The sequence below is a fragment of the Pteronotus mesoamericanus genome, unplaced genomic scaffold, assembly GCF_021234165.1.
Source record: "Pteronotus mesoamericanus isolate MK-2021 breed Mesoamerican mustached bat unplaced genomic scaffold, CSHL_Meso_final contig_25, whole genome shotgun sequence".
NCBI lineage: Eukaryota > Metazoa > Chordata > Mammalia > Chiroptera > Mormoopidae > Pteronotus > Pteronotus mesoamericanus.
In genome coordinates, this window is record NW_026555105.1 from 15,253,738 (window position 1) to 15,271,725 (window position 17,988).

At 47.6% G+C, this 17,988-nt stretch overlaps 1 long non-coding RNA gene and 2 other non-coding genes across 3 annotated transcripts; all 3 read right to left on the minus strand.

The window, feature by feature from the left end:
* Window positions 1-8,304: 8,304 nt before the first annotated feature.
* Window positions 8,305-14,318, minus strand: LOC129070712 (uncharacterized). The gene is made up of 6 exons (XR_008529148.1): window positions 14,211-14,318; window positions 13,408-13,560; window positions 12,485-12,638; window positions 11,653-11,737; window positions 10,469-10,541; window positions 8,305-8,893 (listed from the first exon to the last, which is right to left on the minus strand). It is a non-coding gene; the product is annotated as an uncharacterized LOC129070712 (long non-coding RNA).
* Window positions 9,670-9,802, minus strand: LOC129071034 (small nucleolar RNA SNORA71). Its single transcript, XR_008529194.1, has one exon. It is a non-coding gene; the product is annotated as a small nucleolar RNA SNORA71 (small nucleolar RNA).
* Window positions 10,964-11,096, minus strand: LOC129071036 (small nucleolar RNA SNORA71). Its single transcript, XR_008529196.1, has one exon. It is a non-coding gene; the product is annotated as a small nucleolar RNA SNORA71 (small nucleolar RNA).
* Window positions 14,319-17,988: the final 3,670 nt, after the last annotated feature.

Here is a 17,988-nt window from a genome sequence, read left to right on the forward strand (position 1 = left end):
TCTCTCTAAAGATAAATAAATGGGACATTTTAAAAAATTAAAATAAAAGCTGTTGGGAAGATGATGAAAATATATCTATCTCCCACCTATTGACTCATTCCTGAAACTTCTGCCTCTAAGTAAAAAGCTGTTAAATAAAAAAATATACATATATCCATTCATCTTAATGGGAAAAAAATATGTTGAATTCCCACCTGAGACACCTAACTACTTTTACCAGAAAAGTATACCAATGGAACAATGCAGACAAATTATATGAGCAATAAATAACTTTAAGTTAAGAATATGGTTTTTACATAAAATGTAAGGTATAAGAACTTATTGTACTGTCCAAGAAGATAAGATTTAATATTAGGTGAGGACTGGTGGAAGTAAGATACAAGGTAGCCATGCTTTAAAGGTGATGTTATATTTCTGATTCTTTTCTTTACCAATCTTTACTCTTTTTATAGCTTCACTTAAACCAGCATAAAAATAAAGTTACACACACACACACACACATACCCCTTGAGGGAAAATTAAAGACTAAACATCAGAACACTTTGAAACATGAGAAAAGTGTGCATACACAATATACTGAAGAGACATAAAATGCTATATAGAGTATAGGTGGATTCTCCAAACAGTACACAATTGAGATTTGTTTCACATAATTTTTTTTAATTTTTTTATTTATTAATTTTAGAAAGAGAGGAAGGGAGAGAGACAGAGAGAAGCATCCTTTTTGTTGTTCCACTTATTTGTGCATTCATTGGTTGCTTCTTGTATGTGCCCTGACTGGAGACAGAACCCACAACGCTGACCAACTGAGCTAGTCAGCCAGGGTGCCACATCATAATTCATAACTATAGAAACAATAAATTGAAGGATGTCTTTGTCTGAAAGTGTGATGTCAAATATCACTTTATATTATATACTTTCACTGCGGGTTCAAAGGCATTGCACTCAGAAAAGGAGAAAATGGAGCAGTTGTATTATTCCCTTGTGCCAGGCTTTTTTCTCCCGGAGTTGGTCCCACTAATCTATATAACCCGTCCCACAGTCCTTCTTGCGATGTAACCAGCATTTCCCACTGAGAGTTGGGATCCATGTTCCCTCCCCTTGAATCTGGTTGGGGGCTGTGACTACTCTGGCCAATAGGACGGTAGTAGTTCCAGGTGACTGCCAGGGCTAGGCCATAAAGAGGATATGGCTTCCACCTGGCTAGCTCCCTTTTGCAATGCTCAGCCTTGGAACCCAGCCGCCGTGTTGGGAGGAAGCCCAGAACACATGGAGAGGCCATGTGGAGGTGTTCCAGCTGACGGCCTGAGCTAAGGTCTCAGCTGACAACATCGATGGCCAGATGTGTGAGGGAGGAGGGCTTCAAATGATTCCAGGCCCCGGGCTTCGAGCCACCCCACCTGACACCCAGCAGAACAGAGATAAGCTAAATCTGTTGAGTCCAGCCAGAATAGAAGAATCATGAGCAAAATAAATGTCGTCGTTGCTTTAAGCCATTAAGTTTTGAGGTAAATTGTATATAATCATAGTAACTGGACTTTCGACAGCCATAATTGAGAAAAGTTGTTAACTGAACAGCTGTATGAGGGGTATGTATCTAATTTTTTTTCTTTTTTTCTTTTTACCTCCCTCTTTTTTTATCATGCAGAACTAGGGTGGGATAGATAAAGGCTGGGAAGACCCACTTCTATTTCTCTTAAACCTAACACAACACTGGCACAGTGTAGGTACTCAAGGCATATTTGTTTGATGGTTGGGTGGAGGAATTACTGGATGGGTGGAAGGACAGAACCTTCATTGGCTGAGCATTGAACTTTCTTGCTGCTACTGTTAAATCTTAGCAAGTAATACCCAGTGGCTAGTGGTAATACTGTCATTAGACCTAGTTAAGTGGTGCCCTGCCTGGACCCTGTGCTTTAAAGAGTACTGCACTTCGGGTTTGGTCCTCCTCAAAATGTTCTAAGTGCCCCTCCAAGGCCAACAATGCCATCTTGCTGGGTCCCCCAAGTCCAGACCAGGCTCTATGTGGGTCCTGTTAGCCTCCAGTGATTGGTACTGACCAGAGCTATAAATGCCATCTGGGAAGGGTGACCCAGTCCCAGACCAAGTCCATCCCCTATGGGCCTCATTTTCCATTTCTTTTTCTGGAGAGCTCTTCCACTTTTCATTTTATTTCCACCCCTCCCTCACTTATGTGGGGTGGACCAGATGCCCCGAGAAGCTTCAGGCCTCATGTCTATGGAATCATTGCAGTCTCGAGACTAGCTTTGGTTCTAGAAGGACAGCCTGCAAGGAACTCACTCATGCTACCCAATTTTTTATTCTTTTATTTATTTATTCTTGCTAGAAATAGAGTATTTCTTTCACAAGCTTGTGTGAAATTGGACTGCCAAAATAGTGTTGGCATGCTGATATTGGTGACTCTCATTCGCAATGAAACAAGGGTGAGTTTAAGATTCTGAGCTACCAACAGTTCACTACAGACATTCGGACTTGAGCTACACAATGCCACTCTGGCCAGGGAGATGTGGGAGAGGGCAGCAGACACCCTCTATGTGCTCTGTACTCCTTTCCCCTGCTGGCCCCCAGGGCGGTCACCTCACCCCCGTTGGCAGGAGCAGCCATGCCTACCTTCTCCAAGGACTTTTGAGACATTGCTCTGCAACACCAATGTCCTCTTCCCATTGATGTACTTTCTTATCTCTAATCATTGTAATAATCCAATGTTCTCATACATCTTAAGCCACAGAGAACAAGAGATGGATGTGTCTTGTATCAATAGGACTGCTCTTCTCACTCTGCTCATACAGCCCTTTCCTGCGCTTCCCACTGCTGGTGCTGTGTGGAAGGCCGGAGTGTGGGCAACGCTGAAAGCAGTCCCATTCTAGAAATGCAGTGAGTATGACCTAACAAGTTCAAGTATGATTGGAAGATGTGTTGGTCTACATTTATGAAACCATATTCAAAATGGTAAATTTAACATGACCAGAGAATAAATGATCACTCACATTTTCCTGCACACTCTAGGTAAGATTTATATTTCTCGTTCTCATCAGTGAGGCACAGTAAACATCTTTGAGCCATCGGAAGCCAGTATACAGGGCCTACGACCCATGGATGATGCGGCATCATGAGTAACAATACACCCAGCATTAAATTAATGACTTAGAGAACTATAGAGGCAAGAAGACCTGTACTGATTCAATGTTAACAGGTTTCAAACAGCATACCTTTTTTTGCAGTGGGAAATATGAAATTAAGAACAGCACATTTTAGAATTAAAAAAAATGAAGAGATGGTTTCTGGACTTGAACAGAAGGAGATGGTACCTGGGTACTACCAAGATTCTTCATGTGCAATGGTGGGACAATAAATAAAGTCCCAGTACTTCTCTACCCTTCATTCTAAATCTCCAACAATAAATCACTATACTCCATATGGGCTCGCACATTTTGTAACATGCCTTTAAGCAAATTGTTTAAGTAGACAGGGGCCATGCAGAAAGAATTGCCTGAGGCCTTACACGTCCGAGGACTGCCCTGGCTGCTGTCCTCTTCCTCCGGCTGTAGTCCCATTGAGCTCCTCTGAGCTCATCCTCCATTCTTTTTTTCTTTTAAATCCTTACCCAAGGACAAGCTTATTGATTTTAGAGAGAGGGTAAGGGAGGGACAAAGAGAGGGAGCGAATCGTCAATTGGTTGTTTCTTGTAGGCGCCCCGGCCGGGGACTAAACCCGCAACCCAGACATGTGCCCTGACTGGGAATCAAACTCATGACCCATCATTTAGATTTCCGACATCCAAAAAAGTAGCCACCAGCCACATGTTGGCTTCTGAGCATTTGAAACACAGTTAGTCTAAATTGAGATGTGCTATAAGCATAAAATGTACACTAGATTTCAGAGACTTCATTTGGGGAAAAAAATGTAAAATATCTCATTAAAATGTTTTATATTGATTATGTGATGAAATGACAAGTTTTCTGATGTAGCAGATTAAATATATTACTAAAATGTACTCCTCTGCTTTTTCTCTTTCATGTGGCTACTAGGAAAATTTTAAATTGCGTATGTAGGTTGCATTGTTTCCATCGCACCGTGCTGTCTAGGCTGAGGCTGCCCCTCTTTGTTCAGAGATGTATGCCTAGCTTAGAGCAAGACCCGCCCAGCACTTAGCAACTGTCCTAACTTGGATGTGAATTAATAGAACTTATGATCTATGTACTTGTCAGCACAGTGCCTAACAAATATTTTTTGAGTGGACAAATGAACCTCCATTCTTCCAGCTCTCTGTTCCCCTAGCTTCATCCTGCTACGTAACTCTCACCTGCTTCACCAGGGCGCCTGGTACCAGGCGCCAATTTTCCAATAGGATCGTGACTCTTCTTGGCCCTGATCCTGGTTCTTGGGCCACCTCAGTAAAGCTCTGCAAAGGATTCCTCAAGCTCAGAAGACCTAGGATGACTCCTGTTTTAGATACAACAATAATAAGGGTTCCTTGATATCTTGGTGTCAGCTGAAACAGGCCTACTGTCTCTACGTGTCAGGTTCACAAGTTCAATCTGTAAGTCTGCTGATCTAGATAGGGAATATTTTAGGAAGGCTGGATAATAGGAACTAACTTGAAGCAGATGGAGGGAATAGTAAAATACCCTAATTTCCAGTTTTCTAGTACAAACAAGCATCTGACAGCCTGGTATGCTCATGCTATTTATGAAATCAGCCTGCAACATTTCTCACTACTTAATACTGCAGGAAATGGAAAACCTGCTGAGCCACTCATTAGAAATGAGACAGGTCTCTTCATTTCTCTGAGCCTTGGTTTCCTCGTTTATAAAATGGAGGATAATTAAATCTATCTCTCACTGGGTTATTGTGAAGATTAAATGAAGTAATTAAATATAAGGGCTTACTTAGGGTACAGTGCATGGTATTTGATAAAAGTTCAATCAATGGTAAAGATGCTTAACACCAGCCCCAATGGGATGTCTGCAAATTAGCAAAGGAAAAAATATTCACAGTGTCACGTTAACAGATGAGCCTGTCGTAATGACATTTTGTATTTGTTCTTCATTTTAACTATCAGCTAGCTAGACATCCTCATCAAATAAAAATAGCTGACATTTACTGAATACTCAGTATGAAGTAGGTACTATGTTGTGCATTTAATACACACCTTTTTAAAAAAGATTTTATTTATTTATTTATGTTTTAGAGAGGAGAAGGGCAAAAGAGGGAAACACTGATGTGCGAGAGAAACATCAATTGGTTGCCTCTCACACACCTCCAACCAGGGACCTGGCTTGCAACCCAGGCATGTGCCCCAATGAGAATCAACCAACCCCTCGGTCTGTGTTACGACGCCCAACCCACTAAGCCACACCAGTCAGGGCTTCGTGTGCATAATTTTATTTAATCCTTACTCTTTTGAGTAGCTGCAATTCTAATGGTCAAATTGCAGAGACAGAAATTGAGGTTCAAAGAGGCAAAAGAACGTGCTCCAGGCCCCATAGCAGTTAAGGACAACATCACAATTCTACAGGCTCTTAATGATTTCACTGGGCTGCTTCCCAATGCTGGCGGAGTTAGGCATCCCAGTGACATGGCAGATGTAGTCATGGAGACAGAGGCCTTGGTGAGCTATTCCTGGTGCAGACCATCAAGGCCACCACTGGCTTCATTTGTCAATCTTAATGGCTGATTGAGTTCCTTGCTTATGTAAGTGACTATGCTGGTAACACCCTTTATGCTGTTATGAGCAGAGACTCATTCAGATCCCTCTAGTAATGGCACAACAGTGGTGAATGTAAGGTTTCTTAGAAGAAAAGAAATACAGGAATTTTTGTCATGTGGCCACACCTTATAAAAATTCAAGGAAAACGGACCCCCCAGGCCTTGTGGCAAGTCCGAGTGCTGCTCATAACCAGGGCTATGGAGCACTAATATAGTTTGGAAATTGGAATACCATCCTCCCCTCTAATGGAGAGTTCTAGAAATCACCCACAACAGAAGCTCGATGCTCTGGACTCTGATGCTAGAGGGACTCAAATTCTGTCTCTTTCTGTGTTTGTTCCTGCTACCTATCCCTCAAGCTCTTGACATACTCATAACGCCCCGAGAGGAAAACCTACTTAGCTTGGTTATCGCTGCTCCTGCCCTAGACCAGGTGATGGGTTAGGCCTGCCCTTGGTAAATGGGCTTCTCCAGCTGTGGAGGGGGAGAGGAGGGAAAGTGAGGGCACAGCAGAGCTGACAGGCATGGAACCTGACCTCAAGACATGCACAGCCTGGTCTGACTAGGTAATCCCAACTTGACAGGCTGCCACCCTCGTCACATGGCAGATGTCCATAACCAGGTGCAGCACTGTGGTGGCCTCAGAGGCCTCTTGAGCCCTCCCTTCACACCACCACTCAGTTCCCTGGGTCTGGTATCCCGGAGGAAAGCCTCCTACCTCCCCAGGACCATGATGTGACTAAGGCCGCACAGGCTGCTGGGAACACCCAGGGATGAGAATCCCTCACTTTACTCAGATCCCACCTCCCAGGTGAGGCCTTCCTTGTCTATTCAGCTCAAAATGTCGCTCTCCCTGCTGGCCCCCAGACTTCCTATCTTGTTTCCCTGCTTCATTTTTCTTTCCTTAGCTCTCTCTGGCATATTACATGTTTTAGTACTTTACGGTATGTCTCTGTCTCTAAAATGTAAGTGCCATGAAGGCAGGAATTTTTTCTTTTGTGTTCTGTTTACCAGTTCCTGGAATTGTGCCTGTACGTAGTTGAGACTCGGTGTAAATGAAAGGAAGGGCAGGGAATCAAGTTTGGGTGAAAGTTTAGCCAGGGAAGGTTCCTGAAGGAAGTGACAAGCTGAGTCAGGAGAGTATCTGAAATGGAGGATGCGTTGTAGGCAAAGGAGCCCAGAAAAGAAAAGCCTGTCCAGGAGCCTGAAGTAGGAATGGCCGGGCCCAGGAGCTTGTGGGGAGGAGTGTGTGAAATGCGGGTGGACAGGCAGAGCGCACGGGCAGCTGGGAGAGCCCCGCACATCTTCTGTGGAGAACAGGGAGTCTGTGCTGGGGCTGAGGAGCACGCAGGGTGAGGGGGGCAGAGGGCAGGGGAGAGCAATAGGACTGAGGTGGAGGGTAAAGGAAACCCCGAGAGAATAAACAGAATGAAGGGGAGAATGGGAGGCAGGCAGTGCTACCAAAGGCTGACCAGACCCTGCTTCACAATGAGAAGGGAGGGTCAGTGTTAAAGAAAGAGGTTTACAAATGCCCAGCAATGACCAACTGTAAAACTTCACTGAAAAGGAACTCTGGCCACGTTGGGGGAAATGTGGTCATTTCCCCCTAGAAGACTAGGGCCATGGTTGAACGAAAACTGATGCAGAGGGGGTGGGAGCAGGTGGGAATCTTCGAGAGAAAATGGTCTGGGTGGGAAGGAAGGAGAGGGGCAGGGCGGATGTAAGGACTTCTGCAGGAAGGCGGGAAGAGGAGGCCCTCCGGCCTCCAAGAACGCCTCCCGCTGACAGAGGCCTTCATGGTGCTGAGTTCACAAAGGCCAGCTGACCACCTGGTTTCCACTCAGCCCAGTCAAGGTGATTTCAATTTCGATGGATGGAATAGACAGCCAACTCCTCCCTTTCCTTCCTGGCCTTTGGGAGAAGTTCTCTATGTGGACTGTACCTGAAAAATGAGGACAGAGTAACACGTACCCACAGGGTGGTGAAGCACATGCACGCTTAGCACATGTCTGCCATTCCTGTTACCAAATCTACCTCATGGTAACAGGAACCGTAACCCCAACATCTGGCCTTTGCTGACCACATGCCCAGAGTTCTGCCAACTGTTCTTCTCAGCTGTTCTTAGAAGCAGCTGTTCTTCTTACACCCCACTCCCACCCCTGCCCAAAACCACCTCCCTAAAGCCACCCAGGGTACTGTCTCCCTCAGGGCTCAGGGGCTCTGGCATTCCTTGGGACTTCAGCCTGACTCTGTCCCTCTGTCCATTGCACCATTACCCTCTTTTCCAGAGCCCTGGCCAAACATTCCTCAGCCAACAACTCTATCAGTTCTCTTCCCTCCCACCTGAGCCCCCAGAAGCACTCGGGATTGTTCAATCCTTTAGTCCAAATTCTGTAGCCCATCTCCTACCTCCCAGGTCAAGCCTTAGGAGTGTGCTAAGTGGAAAGTCTCAAAGACTGAAAACGGAAGATCTGCCCCGGTGACCCGCTCTCTCTATACCCAGCCTTGCTGGCACATGGAGGTATTGATTTAAAATAAGAAAAAAGAAAAACAGAAACAAGCAGCAGGGCCAGTTCAAGGTTTATTGAGGTAGGCGAGAGGACAATGATGCACAGCACAGAAAACTTCAAAAGGAACCTTTGGTTCTAAAAAGTTACACGAGCAGTAGGTAGGGGGACACAGGGAACTGGGGTGACCTGGCCCAGGCAGAAGGAAACCAGCAGTCCTGGTCCACGGCGCTCTATAGCACCTGCTGGGGAGGGGCAGAGCCAGTGGAAGGTCTCCAATGCTGAACATTAGCCCCAAGTCCCCAGAGTCCCAGGGCTCTCCCTCTGCCCAGGTCACTCAGAGCGAAAAGTCCTCTGATGTCATGCTGGGGTAACGGGGTAAGAAGGTCCAGCAATGCGTCACATGACGACAACACTCTTCACTCCGCTCTGCCACTGTCCAGGCTCAACCCCCAAACTAATCTAAAGCACAAAGTCAACTGAGGCCAGCAGCTTGGAACTTCCACCTCTGAAACACAGGCCGGCACAACCCCTTGGCTTTAACTCACCGTGGAGGCCCCTCCAGGGAAGCTATGACCCAGGTCAGCATGTTGAGGGTCAGGGCCTGCCTCCCCTGGGGGCTTCCTCCCACACTCTCCAGGTCCAAGGCAGCGCCCCTAGAGTGATGAGGAAGCCACAGAGCAGGAGGTCACAACAAGTATTTGGTCTCCAACGTTATTTCATCTTTCTTCAATTGGTATCAGTGAGAATGCCCCCAATTCAGCCCAAATGAGCTGCCAGGTTTTTGTTGGTTTTTTTTCATACCAATCTTGATTCAAAAAGGACTCTAAATGCTCCCAAAGAAGAGTCAAAATGAACACTGTAAAAAACAAAACAAAACAAAACAAAACAAAAAACAGGCCTTTTCAGGGCAAGAGAGGAGATGCAGTAATTGGCCGAGACAGCTGGAGAGCTGATTTTCAGGGACTCCACCCACTGAGGCCCCTCTGCATGTGCTGGGAGTGACGGCCACCGCCCCAGCGGCCGTCCCTCCACACTGTCACTGCGTGCCTGCACGTCCGTCTCCCCAGGTGCTTTTATGCTCACTCCAGCCTCACAACTGTCCTTGCGTGTGGCTCCCTCCTCCTGAGGACCCTCCCACTGCCCTTCCACCTCTCTTTCAAAGGCCTGCCCTGGTCCGCCACCGCCAAAACACTGCCTCCCTTTGAAAATGTTACAGTCATCACTAAACCTCACCCAACGCTGTACTTATTCATTATGCATAATTCATCCTTATTCCTAACACTCCTCAAGTGTCTACACCTTGACACGGACATAGCCTGTGTCAGGGAGGTGAAGCTGAGAAAGGCGAAGCTAAAAAGCCTCCTGCCATCGACTCGCACACGGCAGCCCACAGTGTCTGACAGCAGAAAGCATTGGCTGCAGAAGCGGATGTGTGAAAGCGTCAGCATTTGAAAGGGACGGGTGTGGACCCTCCAAACACGGGAAACTGCTTTCACCAATTCCTCTCCCTGCATTGTGAACAACCAGGGCACAGACAGCCCTGATCACTTTTGAATGCAGGTAAGCGTGGGGCAGAGAGAGATCCCAGAAGAGAAGCAGGTGCCAGTGGCCTGTGGAACAGGTTGAGTCTCAGAAAATGACCCAGGCAAGCACAGGACCACAGGAGTGACTGTTCTTTACTGTGCAAGCCCCTAGAACCTCCCTGCCAAGGGGAATCAAAGAGAAGTCACTTTGGATGAAAGTACTGGGAATATATCAAGTTTGGAAATGATGGGAATCACGTGGTCTTAAGTACCACAAAAGTCACCCCGACCACAGCTTTGTTTTTCAAATGGAAAGAAAAAGGGTCTGAATAGGTCACTGACTGGGAGAGAAGCAGAAGGGGATTCGATCCCAGGGACAGGAGTCTCTGATGCCCAGGTGCACCCGTTTTCCCTTACATGCTTCCGCTGCTGCCCCACGGAGGGCAGGCAGATACCCCAGAGAGGGCTGCGGAGGCACCAGGGCACAGCAGCTGCTGAAGGCCCGAGAGGGGCTGAGTGGGATCTGGTCTGGCTGGGGCTGGGGCGGTGAGCGGACCTAAGGACTCACAGAGAGGAGAGAGCTTCATCTCACCCCTCTGCTCGCTCCCTTACACGTCTTCACGCAAAGCCCCGGGAACACACACGTGACTGATGACTACTGGATGCAGGGAACCAATACTCCACAAAGTGGACCAGAGCTCTTACCTCGAGGACAATGGGGTCTAGAACGTTTCTGACATGACAACTCCCCTGACGCCTCTGCACACAGTGAACTTATCTGTAATAGACAAGAAGCCACAGATGAGCACCTGACTTGTCCCTGCTCGCAAAAGCTGCCAGGTAATAAGCATTCCACAAATGTTGGCTTTTATCACTTCCCGAGCAGACACACTATTTCCTCACAAAAAGGAATGTAGTTAACTCTAAAGAGACAGTGCAGGGTCTACGGCAGGTAGCCAATGCGGACTGATGTGCAGTAAATCGGTGATAGGCCGAAAGGATGCCCAGGCCTCGCTTCTGGGGGCTTGCCATGGCTGACCGGCAGCGACTGGGCTGGGCGCTGAGGGCACTTAAGCAACACACAGACTGTTCCCAGCAGCAGGGGCTGAAAAGTGAAAGCCCAAACAGTGACACTAATTCACACACAGTGGCCCCCGAGGCCCTGGAGGCCCAAGGCATGTGTCGAGGAGGATGGATGGATGTGGGAAAGCCCCAGAACTGGAAGGTGAGGACGTGGACCCTCCACACACGGGACAACCTATTCCACGTCTGCTCTGCCTGCACGACCAATGAGCAGGACACAGGCTGTCCACAGTCACTTCTGAACGCAGGGGCAGAAAAGGACAGAGAGTGCTTGCCACCAACGGAGGCCAACGGCACAGGCCGGGAGCAGTCAGCTCAGTTGAGCACAAGGACCCGGTAAGTGCTTCTAACGCTGCAAAAATTCCCAGGCAGGGGAAGCGAAGGGGAGACACCCTTGAAAGAAAAGCGATGGAGTTCTTAGGTTCTGAATGACAGGGCCCATGTAAGCCTAAGAAAAATAGGCTTTGTATTCCTGCTTTCTGGAGGATGAAACTGATAAGAAATCTAGGAGGAAGCAGAAAAGAGATTGAGACCCAGGTACAGGTGGGTATCTCAAAATCCTTCCTGCTTTTGATTCAGACCTTCTCCTACCAGCATAACATCTGATAAAGGGCTCCCTGAGAGCTCTCAGAACCAAGTATATAAGGGGGAACCAGGTGCATTCTTAAAGGTCCCAGAGAGGGTAAAAACCAGGGGCCGGACAAAGCCCCCACCTCCTTCCTCTAACCACTTCCCTGTGGGCACCACACCCAGGGAACCTGCTGCACCTGGTGGCATGCAAAGCCCCGGATCTCCAGAGAACAGACCTCATCTTCGGGGCATCGTGGTCCAGTCGCTTCCTGCCAGGATGGGGACACCTCTCACAGCCCCCTCTGCATCGAGCTGCTTCCTCTGCAACACATGAGAAGCCCAAGATGAGCAACCTACATGTCACCTGATCACAACAGGTCCTGATAAGCATATGCAGAACTTCTGGCATGGTAGCTGGCAGCTTCACAAGTACGGGCTGTTGTCACTAACCCACAAAGCACACCATTTTCTCATGAACTCGAAAGGAGTTTACAACTTCCAGTGGAACAAGAGATATGGCAGAGAAGGCTTTTCAAGTCATCTTTCACGCAAACTCTGATGAAACTGTATAGGTTCCAGAAGCTGGATCTTGAACAGGATGTGGAATCCAGGACAGGTTTGGGAGCGTGCAACACCTGATAGGCAATGCCTGGCACGGATGGGGCGGGTGATAAGACAGGAGAACCTCAGGTTGCCAGTGAAGGTAAGGTTAGGTTTCTATATATACCAGCCTCGTCTGATTTCATTACTGCTCTCGTTCCTGCCGCCATAACTGTGGGCCATGAGGAAAATCCTCCCTTGTTGGGCTGGACTCCATCTCATGCAAAGGGCCTACTGGCCAATAGGAATAACAATTCCAAGAGGAAGGAACACTGAGGAAGAACCCTCACCTTCTCTCAACTGGCTGGCTCACAAATAGTCTTCCCTGCTCCTCCACACAAGCCATGCCCCTTTATAAGAATGTGTCTCCCTGTCTTTGCTCCTGCTGTGCATTTATTCCACAGCTGCCAAACACTGGGTACCTGTCAGGCACTGAAGCTAAGGAGAGGCAACACTCAAGATACTGACCTCAAGCCCTGGTCCACGTGGCTCAATTGGGCATCATCCTATAAATGGAAAGGTTGTGGATTCGATCCCCAATTGGGGCATATGCAAAAGGCAACTGATCGATGCTTCTCTCTCACATCGACGTTTCCTTCCCTTCTTTCTTCTTCCCTTCTCTCTGGAATCAATTTAAAAAAATTTAAAGATAGTGACTTCAAGATCACAGCAGAGAGAAGCAAAGGCAAGAAAACCAATGATTTCCACAAAATATTAGTGCCCCCATCTCATGTCAAGCCAGTTCCCAGACTATATCCCACCAGGAACCCCACATGACGAAGGACCTGAACAGGGAGGGAAAGGAGGCAACAATGGCTTCGTGGACAGAAAGCCTGGGTGAGAAATAACGCAATTAGCAGCTCCACAACCGGCACATAGGCCCTTGAGAGCCAGACCCTGCTTCAGCCTTCTCTTTTTAAAGCCTCACAGAAACCAATCCATGTTAACAGTCTGCTGTCTGGTCAGGCAGGGGACAGCTGCCCAGACGAGCCCAGGACACTGAGCACCATCGTTCCTCCATGCCAGGATTGCACCTTCCCTCACAGGAGAGTCCACAGAAAGGCTAACTTTTGGTAAAAATGCCTGAATTCACCCCACAAATATGTTCTGTGTGCTAAGCATAAGCGGGGTCAAAAAAAATAAATAAATAAAACACAGACAATGCCTCTGCCCCGCCCCCAGCCCTTGCAGTTTCCCTATCTGAACTCGGGCCTTTCTGGACCCCAAACTCAGCCCTATATATTACACCAGGCCTCCTTCTGCACAAGGTCTTTGCAAGACAGTTCTCAGGGCCCACCTGAGTTCCAGGACCACCCCCTCTGCAGGGCCGGGGTGGGAGGAGGAAAGCCACTAGCCCTGAGTTCAAGGTGCTCAGGAGCAGCAGTACTCACCTGGGGGCCACCTCACCCTCTGGGTACACTGGGGGGGCATCAGACAGTGGGATCCTGGTTGGCAGGAGAGAAGGGGTGCTGGCTGCAGCAGAGCTCCAAGGCCGTCCAAGGGAGAGTTGCCATCTGTCTTCAAAAGCCACAGAGTCGCAAGACCTTGGCAGGGAAAAGCAAGGGGAAGGGGCTTTAGTGCGGAGCACCGGGACAGGTATCCAGGCTCTGGGGCCCTGAGAGCGTCGTTGAATTTAAAGCTCAGCCAATCTGTCTTTAAAGGGGAGGTTAAATTTTCCCTTAAAGGTTACTGAGGGAAAAGTAGTTCACGGTCATGAGAACACTGGGAAGGGAACGGAGGAGTGACTTTGGGGATTAAATGCCGGGAGTCGGAGGTGGGGGGAGGGGGTAGTGAAAATCAGGGGTCTCTGGCGCCCCTCAAGCCCAGGGTCACACGAGACCCTGCACGACTCGCTGCGGGACCTCGGGCCCACGCGTCGCTGGACCTATTTGTGGCCGTCAGCGGGCACAAGGCTTTTCCCTTGGCCAGGTGAGAACGGGGATCGGACGCCTGCACCTGCTCGCTCTAAAGCAGCGTCGGCCGACGGCGCGGACGACTTGAGACCCCTTTCTCGCGGAAACGAGCCCAGAGAGGTCCACACCCGGCGGAGGAAGCGGACACGGAACCGGGAGCCAGGCCTAGGCTCCGAGCTGACCTCCAGCCGGCTCTCCACGCCCTTCGGGGCCTCAGTTTCTCCTCTTGTCGGGAGCAGGTGGATGCAACACCTACGCAGCATGGCTCGGCAGTGACTCACCCGGACACCAAGGCCAGTGGCGGCGCCATCAAAGAGGACGGTGCCAGAAGGTTCGGACCACTCTGGACAACACCGGCAAGCTAACGCTGCGCCCTCCACCAGCTCTGCGCCGGCGGAAGTGAAGTTGGGCGCAGGTTGCAGCCTAGAGCGGCGTCGCTTGGGCCTAACCACACTCGTGGTCTCTTAGTGCCCCCTAGTGATTGGAGATGAAGATCTGACCCGCCAAATACCCAAGCATCCCTCCTTCCCCATCATTCCACCTATATCTATCCCTCCGTCCCTCCCTCCATTTATCTAAATAGGGGAGGAGTGGGGAGTGGGGGGCACAAGGTTTCAGTTTTGCAAGACAAAGAGAGTTCTGGAGATGGATGGTGGTGATGGTTGTCCAACAATGTGAATGCACTTGACACTACTGAACTGAGTATATAAAATGGTGAGTATGGTAAATTGTATGTGTATTTTATCATGATTTTAAAATTTAAAAATAGGTAAACTAATACATTGAAATGCAGTACATTAAGTTTTTTTAAATCATTGTTTATAGTAAGCTAGTTTAATCAATTTTAGTTATAATCATTATATAAAGACTAACATCATTCATAACTTTTAAAAATTCTTAGAATTCTAGGAATGAATATACATTGTAAACCATCAGCCAATATCACACACAATTTTAAAATCATAGAAGCAGTCTTCTATTTTTATCCTGGAAGTGCCCCCCAAAATCACCAAGGATGTCTGGTGCTCTCAGCTAGGAAAACCCAAGGTCTTAAGAGTGAAGAACTGAGGTGGTCAGCTAGAGTGGTGGAAGATAACCAGTCAAAGTCACATATCGTTGTCCTGGAATGCCCAAGTGTTCAGGCAAGAAAGCCAACAATTCTCAAGCCAGGAAAGTTTAAGTGATTAGCCACAAATATCTCAGTTATCTAGTTAACAAAGAAGGTCCAAAATTATTCAGAGAAGTTCAGTTAATTAACCATCCCAAGTCATTAGTCAAAAAGGTTGTTTTCAAGGGTCGTCCACCATGGATAGAAGGAAAGTCCAATCTCACTGTTGAGATTCTCCGTCTTTATCTAGGACTCCATTTCCCACGGCCTAGCTCTGCCAGTTTTTGAAGAGAGAGGGCCACCACTTCTCATGGGGACAGCCCCATGGCAGAGACCTGAGTCACTTATACCATTACTGAGCCCACATTCATCCCTTCTCCAAAACCAGCAGCCTTTAGCTCAGGACAAAAGTGAACCAGAAGCAAAAGTAGGGAGGCTGAGGGGGTCAGAGGACCCAGCTAGGGGACTCAGGGAGAAGAAGGAGGTGCTGACACCTAGATGGAAGCTGACCCTGCTGGAGGGACCCTCTGTCTCATCCCAGTCTGTCAGAGTATCCAGAGAAGGTTTGGGGCTGTTGGAGACTCCAAAACAGGCCAAGACCCAAGCCATGCGGCAGCTCAGGAAGAGCCCGTCCAGCCTGAGAAGCCCCAGGGAGCTGGGCTGGTCAAGGCTTCCATCAGGCCTCAGTTCCAACCTGCAGGAGCCCGAGCCTATTGCTTCCGGAAGACGCAGTAACAGAGGAGCAGTAAGAAGGCAAGGAGGATGATGGACAAGTACAGCAAGGTCTCCAGCATGGTGGCCATTCTTAGTGTGGGAACGGGGCCTGGAGCTCCTGCAAGCCTCACAGGCCGGTTGCTGACTTCCAGCCTAGACCCTGGGCGTCAGCTCCTTGGAACAATCTGCCAAGCCAGCTGTTCCATTTCCCCAAGGGAAGTGGCTCACTCAGGCACTGTGAGGTCACAGACTCTAGATTGGTGGAATGTTGGCCTCAGCAGTACAGCCCAATCCATTGTTAATGAGACCAGAATGTTAAAAACAGGGCCCCTCCTCGTATGTATTCATTATTTATTTTTTTTTTTTGCCAGCTTCTTTAGACTTTCTAAGTGGAAGTATCTTTCCCCTGTCCCTAGAGAAATATCAGGCAGGCTTCAAAAATTTTCTGACATTCTTAGGTTGTAAGTCTTATAATCACTAAAAATAAGGAACACAGTTTCCATTCAATTATTTGAAATGTCCCGTTTAATGTATTAATTACATTTTCAATGATCATTTGTAAGTAGAACTTCTCTCCACCAGCTTGGACCAAGTATAGAGTGGGCTGCCGTCTGCTGGGAAGGGGCAAGAACTTTCTCTCCTTGCTTATTCGTATGTGTTTCCCTTCACTTGGTTTCTGTTTACTCTCCTTCTTCCAACACCTCCAAGGTCCAAACAGATGGAATAAAGAATAAAGTGGAAGGGAGACTTCTCTCTGGGTTGGGCTCATGTGTAATGCTGAACCTTTCTCTTTCGGCCTCTATTTTAAAGGTTCTTTGGAAGTCTCCGTCCTGGTGCCCCTTTGACTGCACCTTTAGTGATGTGAACAGGCCCTCTTCTTAGGGTTTCCTCATCCTCACCTGTCCCCTCATGGGCAGGACCTTTTGGGTGTCAGGCACACATTCCTCCCACGGATTCCACACCTGCTGAAGGAGATGAAGAACCTTTGTCCAAGTAGTGGATTAGGAACTGGCCACCATTTGCAATATGGTGATGACAATATATTTCTCATATATATGTGGTCATTTGGATGACCACAATATATTTCTCATATATACGTGGTCTTCAATCAAGGTTCCTTACTCACAACTCCCAAAACCTTTGGAATTTCTTAAGCGTCGAGAGTGGTAAAGGTGAATGAGCTGACTTTTGGAAGCACCTGAGGATGGGGGCTGCTTGCCAAGGGAACCAACCAAGTGATTGAGTGTTGGAACTTTCCGTCCCACCCCCAACCTCTGACTTTCGGGGAGGAAAGATAGGCTAGAGATTGAATCAATCACCAATGGCCAGTGGTTCAGTCAATCATGCCTTGTAATGAAGTTGCCATAAAAACCCAAAAGCAGGGAGTTTGGAGAACTTCCTCTTAGGATGTCCCAGGTTCACAAGTAGGTTGGCATGGAGGGTCATGCTGTCAGCCTCCTGCTTGCTGCTTCTTTCCTCTGGCTCCAAAGGGCTAATGAAATACTGATGGCATTAGACCCGCTCTGAAGAACACAAGCACAACAGCTATCAGTTGCGTGTGGCTACAGAACACCAGAAATGTACCCAGTCCGAATTGTAACGTGCTGTTCATGTAAAACATGTGCGGGATTCCAAAGACTTTGTACAATGAAAAAAAATAATAAATATCTCATTTATCAGTAAAAAAGATTGATTATATGCTCTAATGATAATATTTTGGTATCTTGGGTTAACTAAAATATATTATTACAATTAATTTCACTTTTTTTTTTTACTTTTTTAACATGGTTCCTAGAAACTTTAAAATTATATATGTGGCTGGCATTATATTTCTACTGGCCTTAGACTTTTTTGTTTTAAATTTTATTTATTTATTTATTTTTAGGGAAAGAGAGAGGGAAACATCAATGTGTGGTTCCCTCTTGAGCGCCCCCCACTGGGGACATGGCCCATAACCCAGGCCTATGTCCTGACTATGAATTGAACCAGTGACCTTTTGGTTTGCAGGCTGGCGCTCAGTCCACTGAGCCACATCAGCCAGGGATGGCCTTAGACTTTTCAAACACAGTACACTCACATTAGATCATAAATAATCCCACAGGGTCCTCACAGTGACAGAAGCCCTTGGCTTTCTCGGAAACACCTAAGTATCGCAACTACCATGACATGGCCATTTGTTCTGTGTTATGCTCTTGATATAAATCATTTCACTTAATTATCACAGCAACACTATGGGG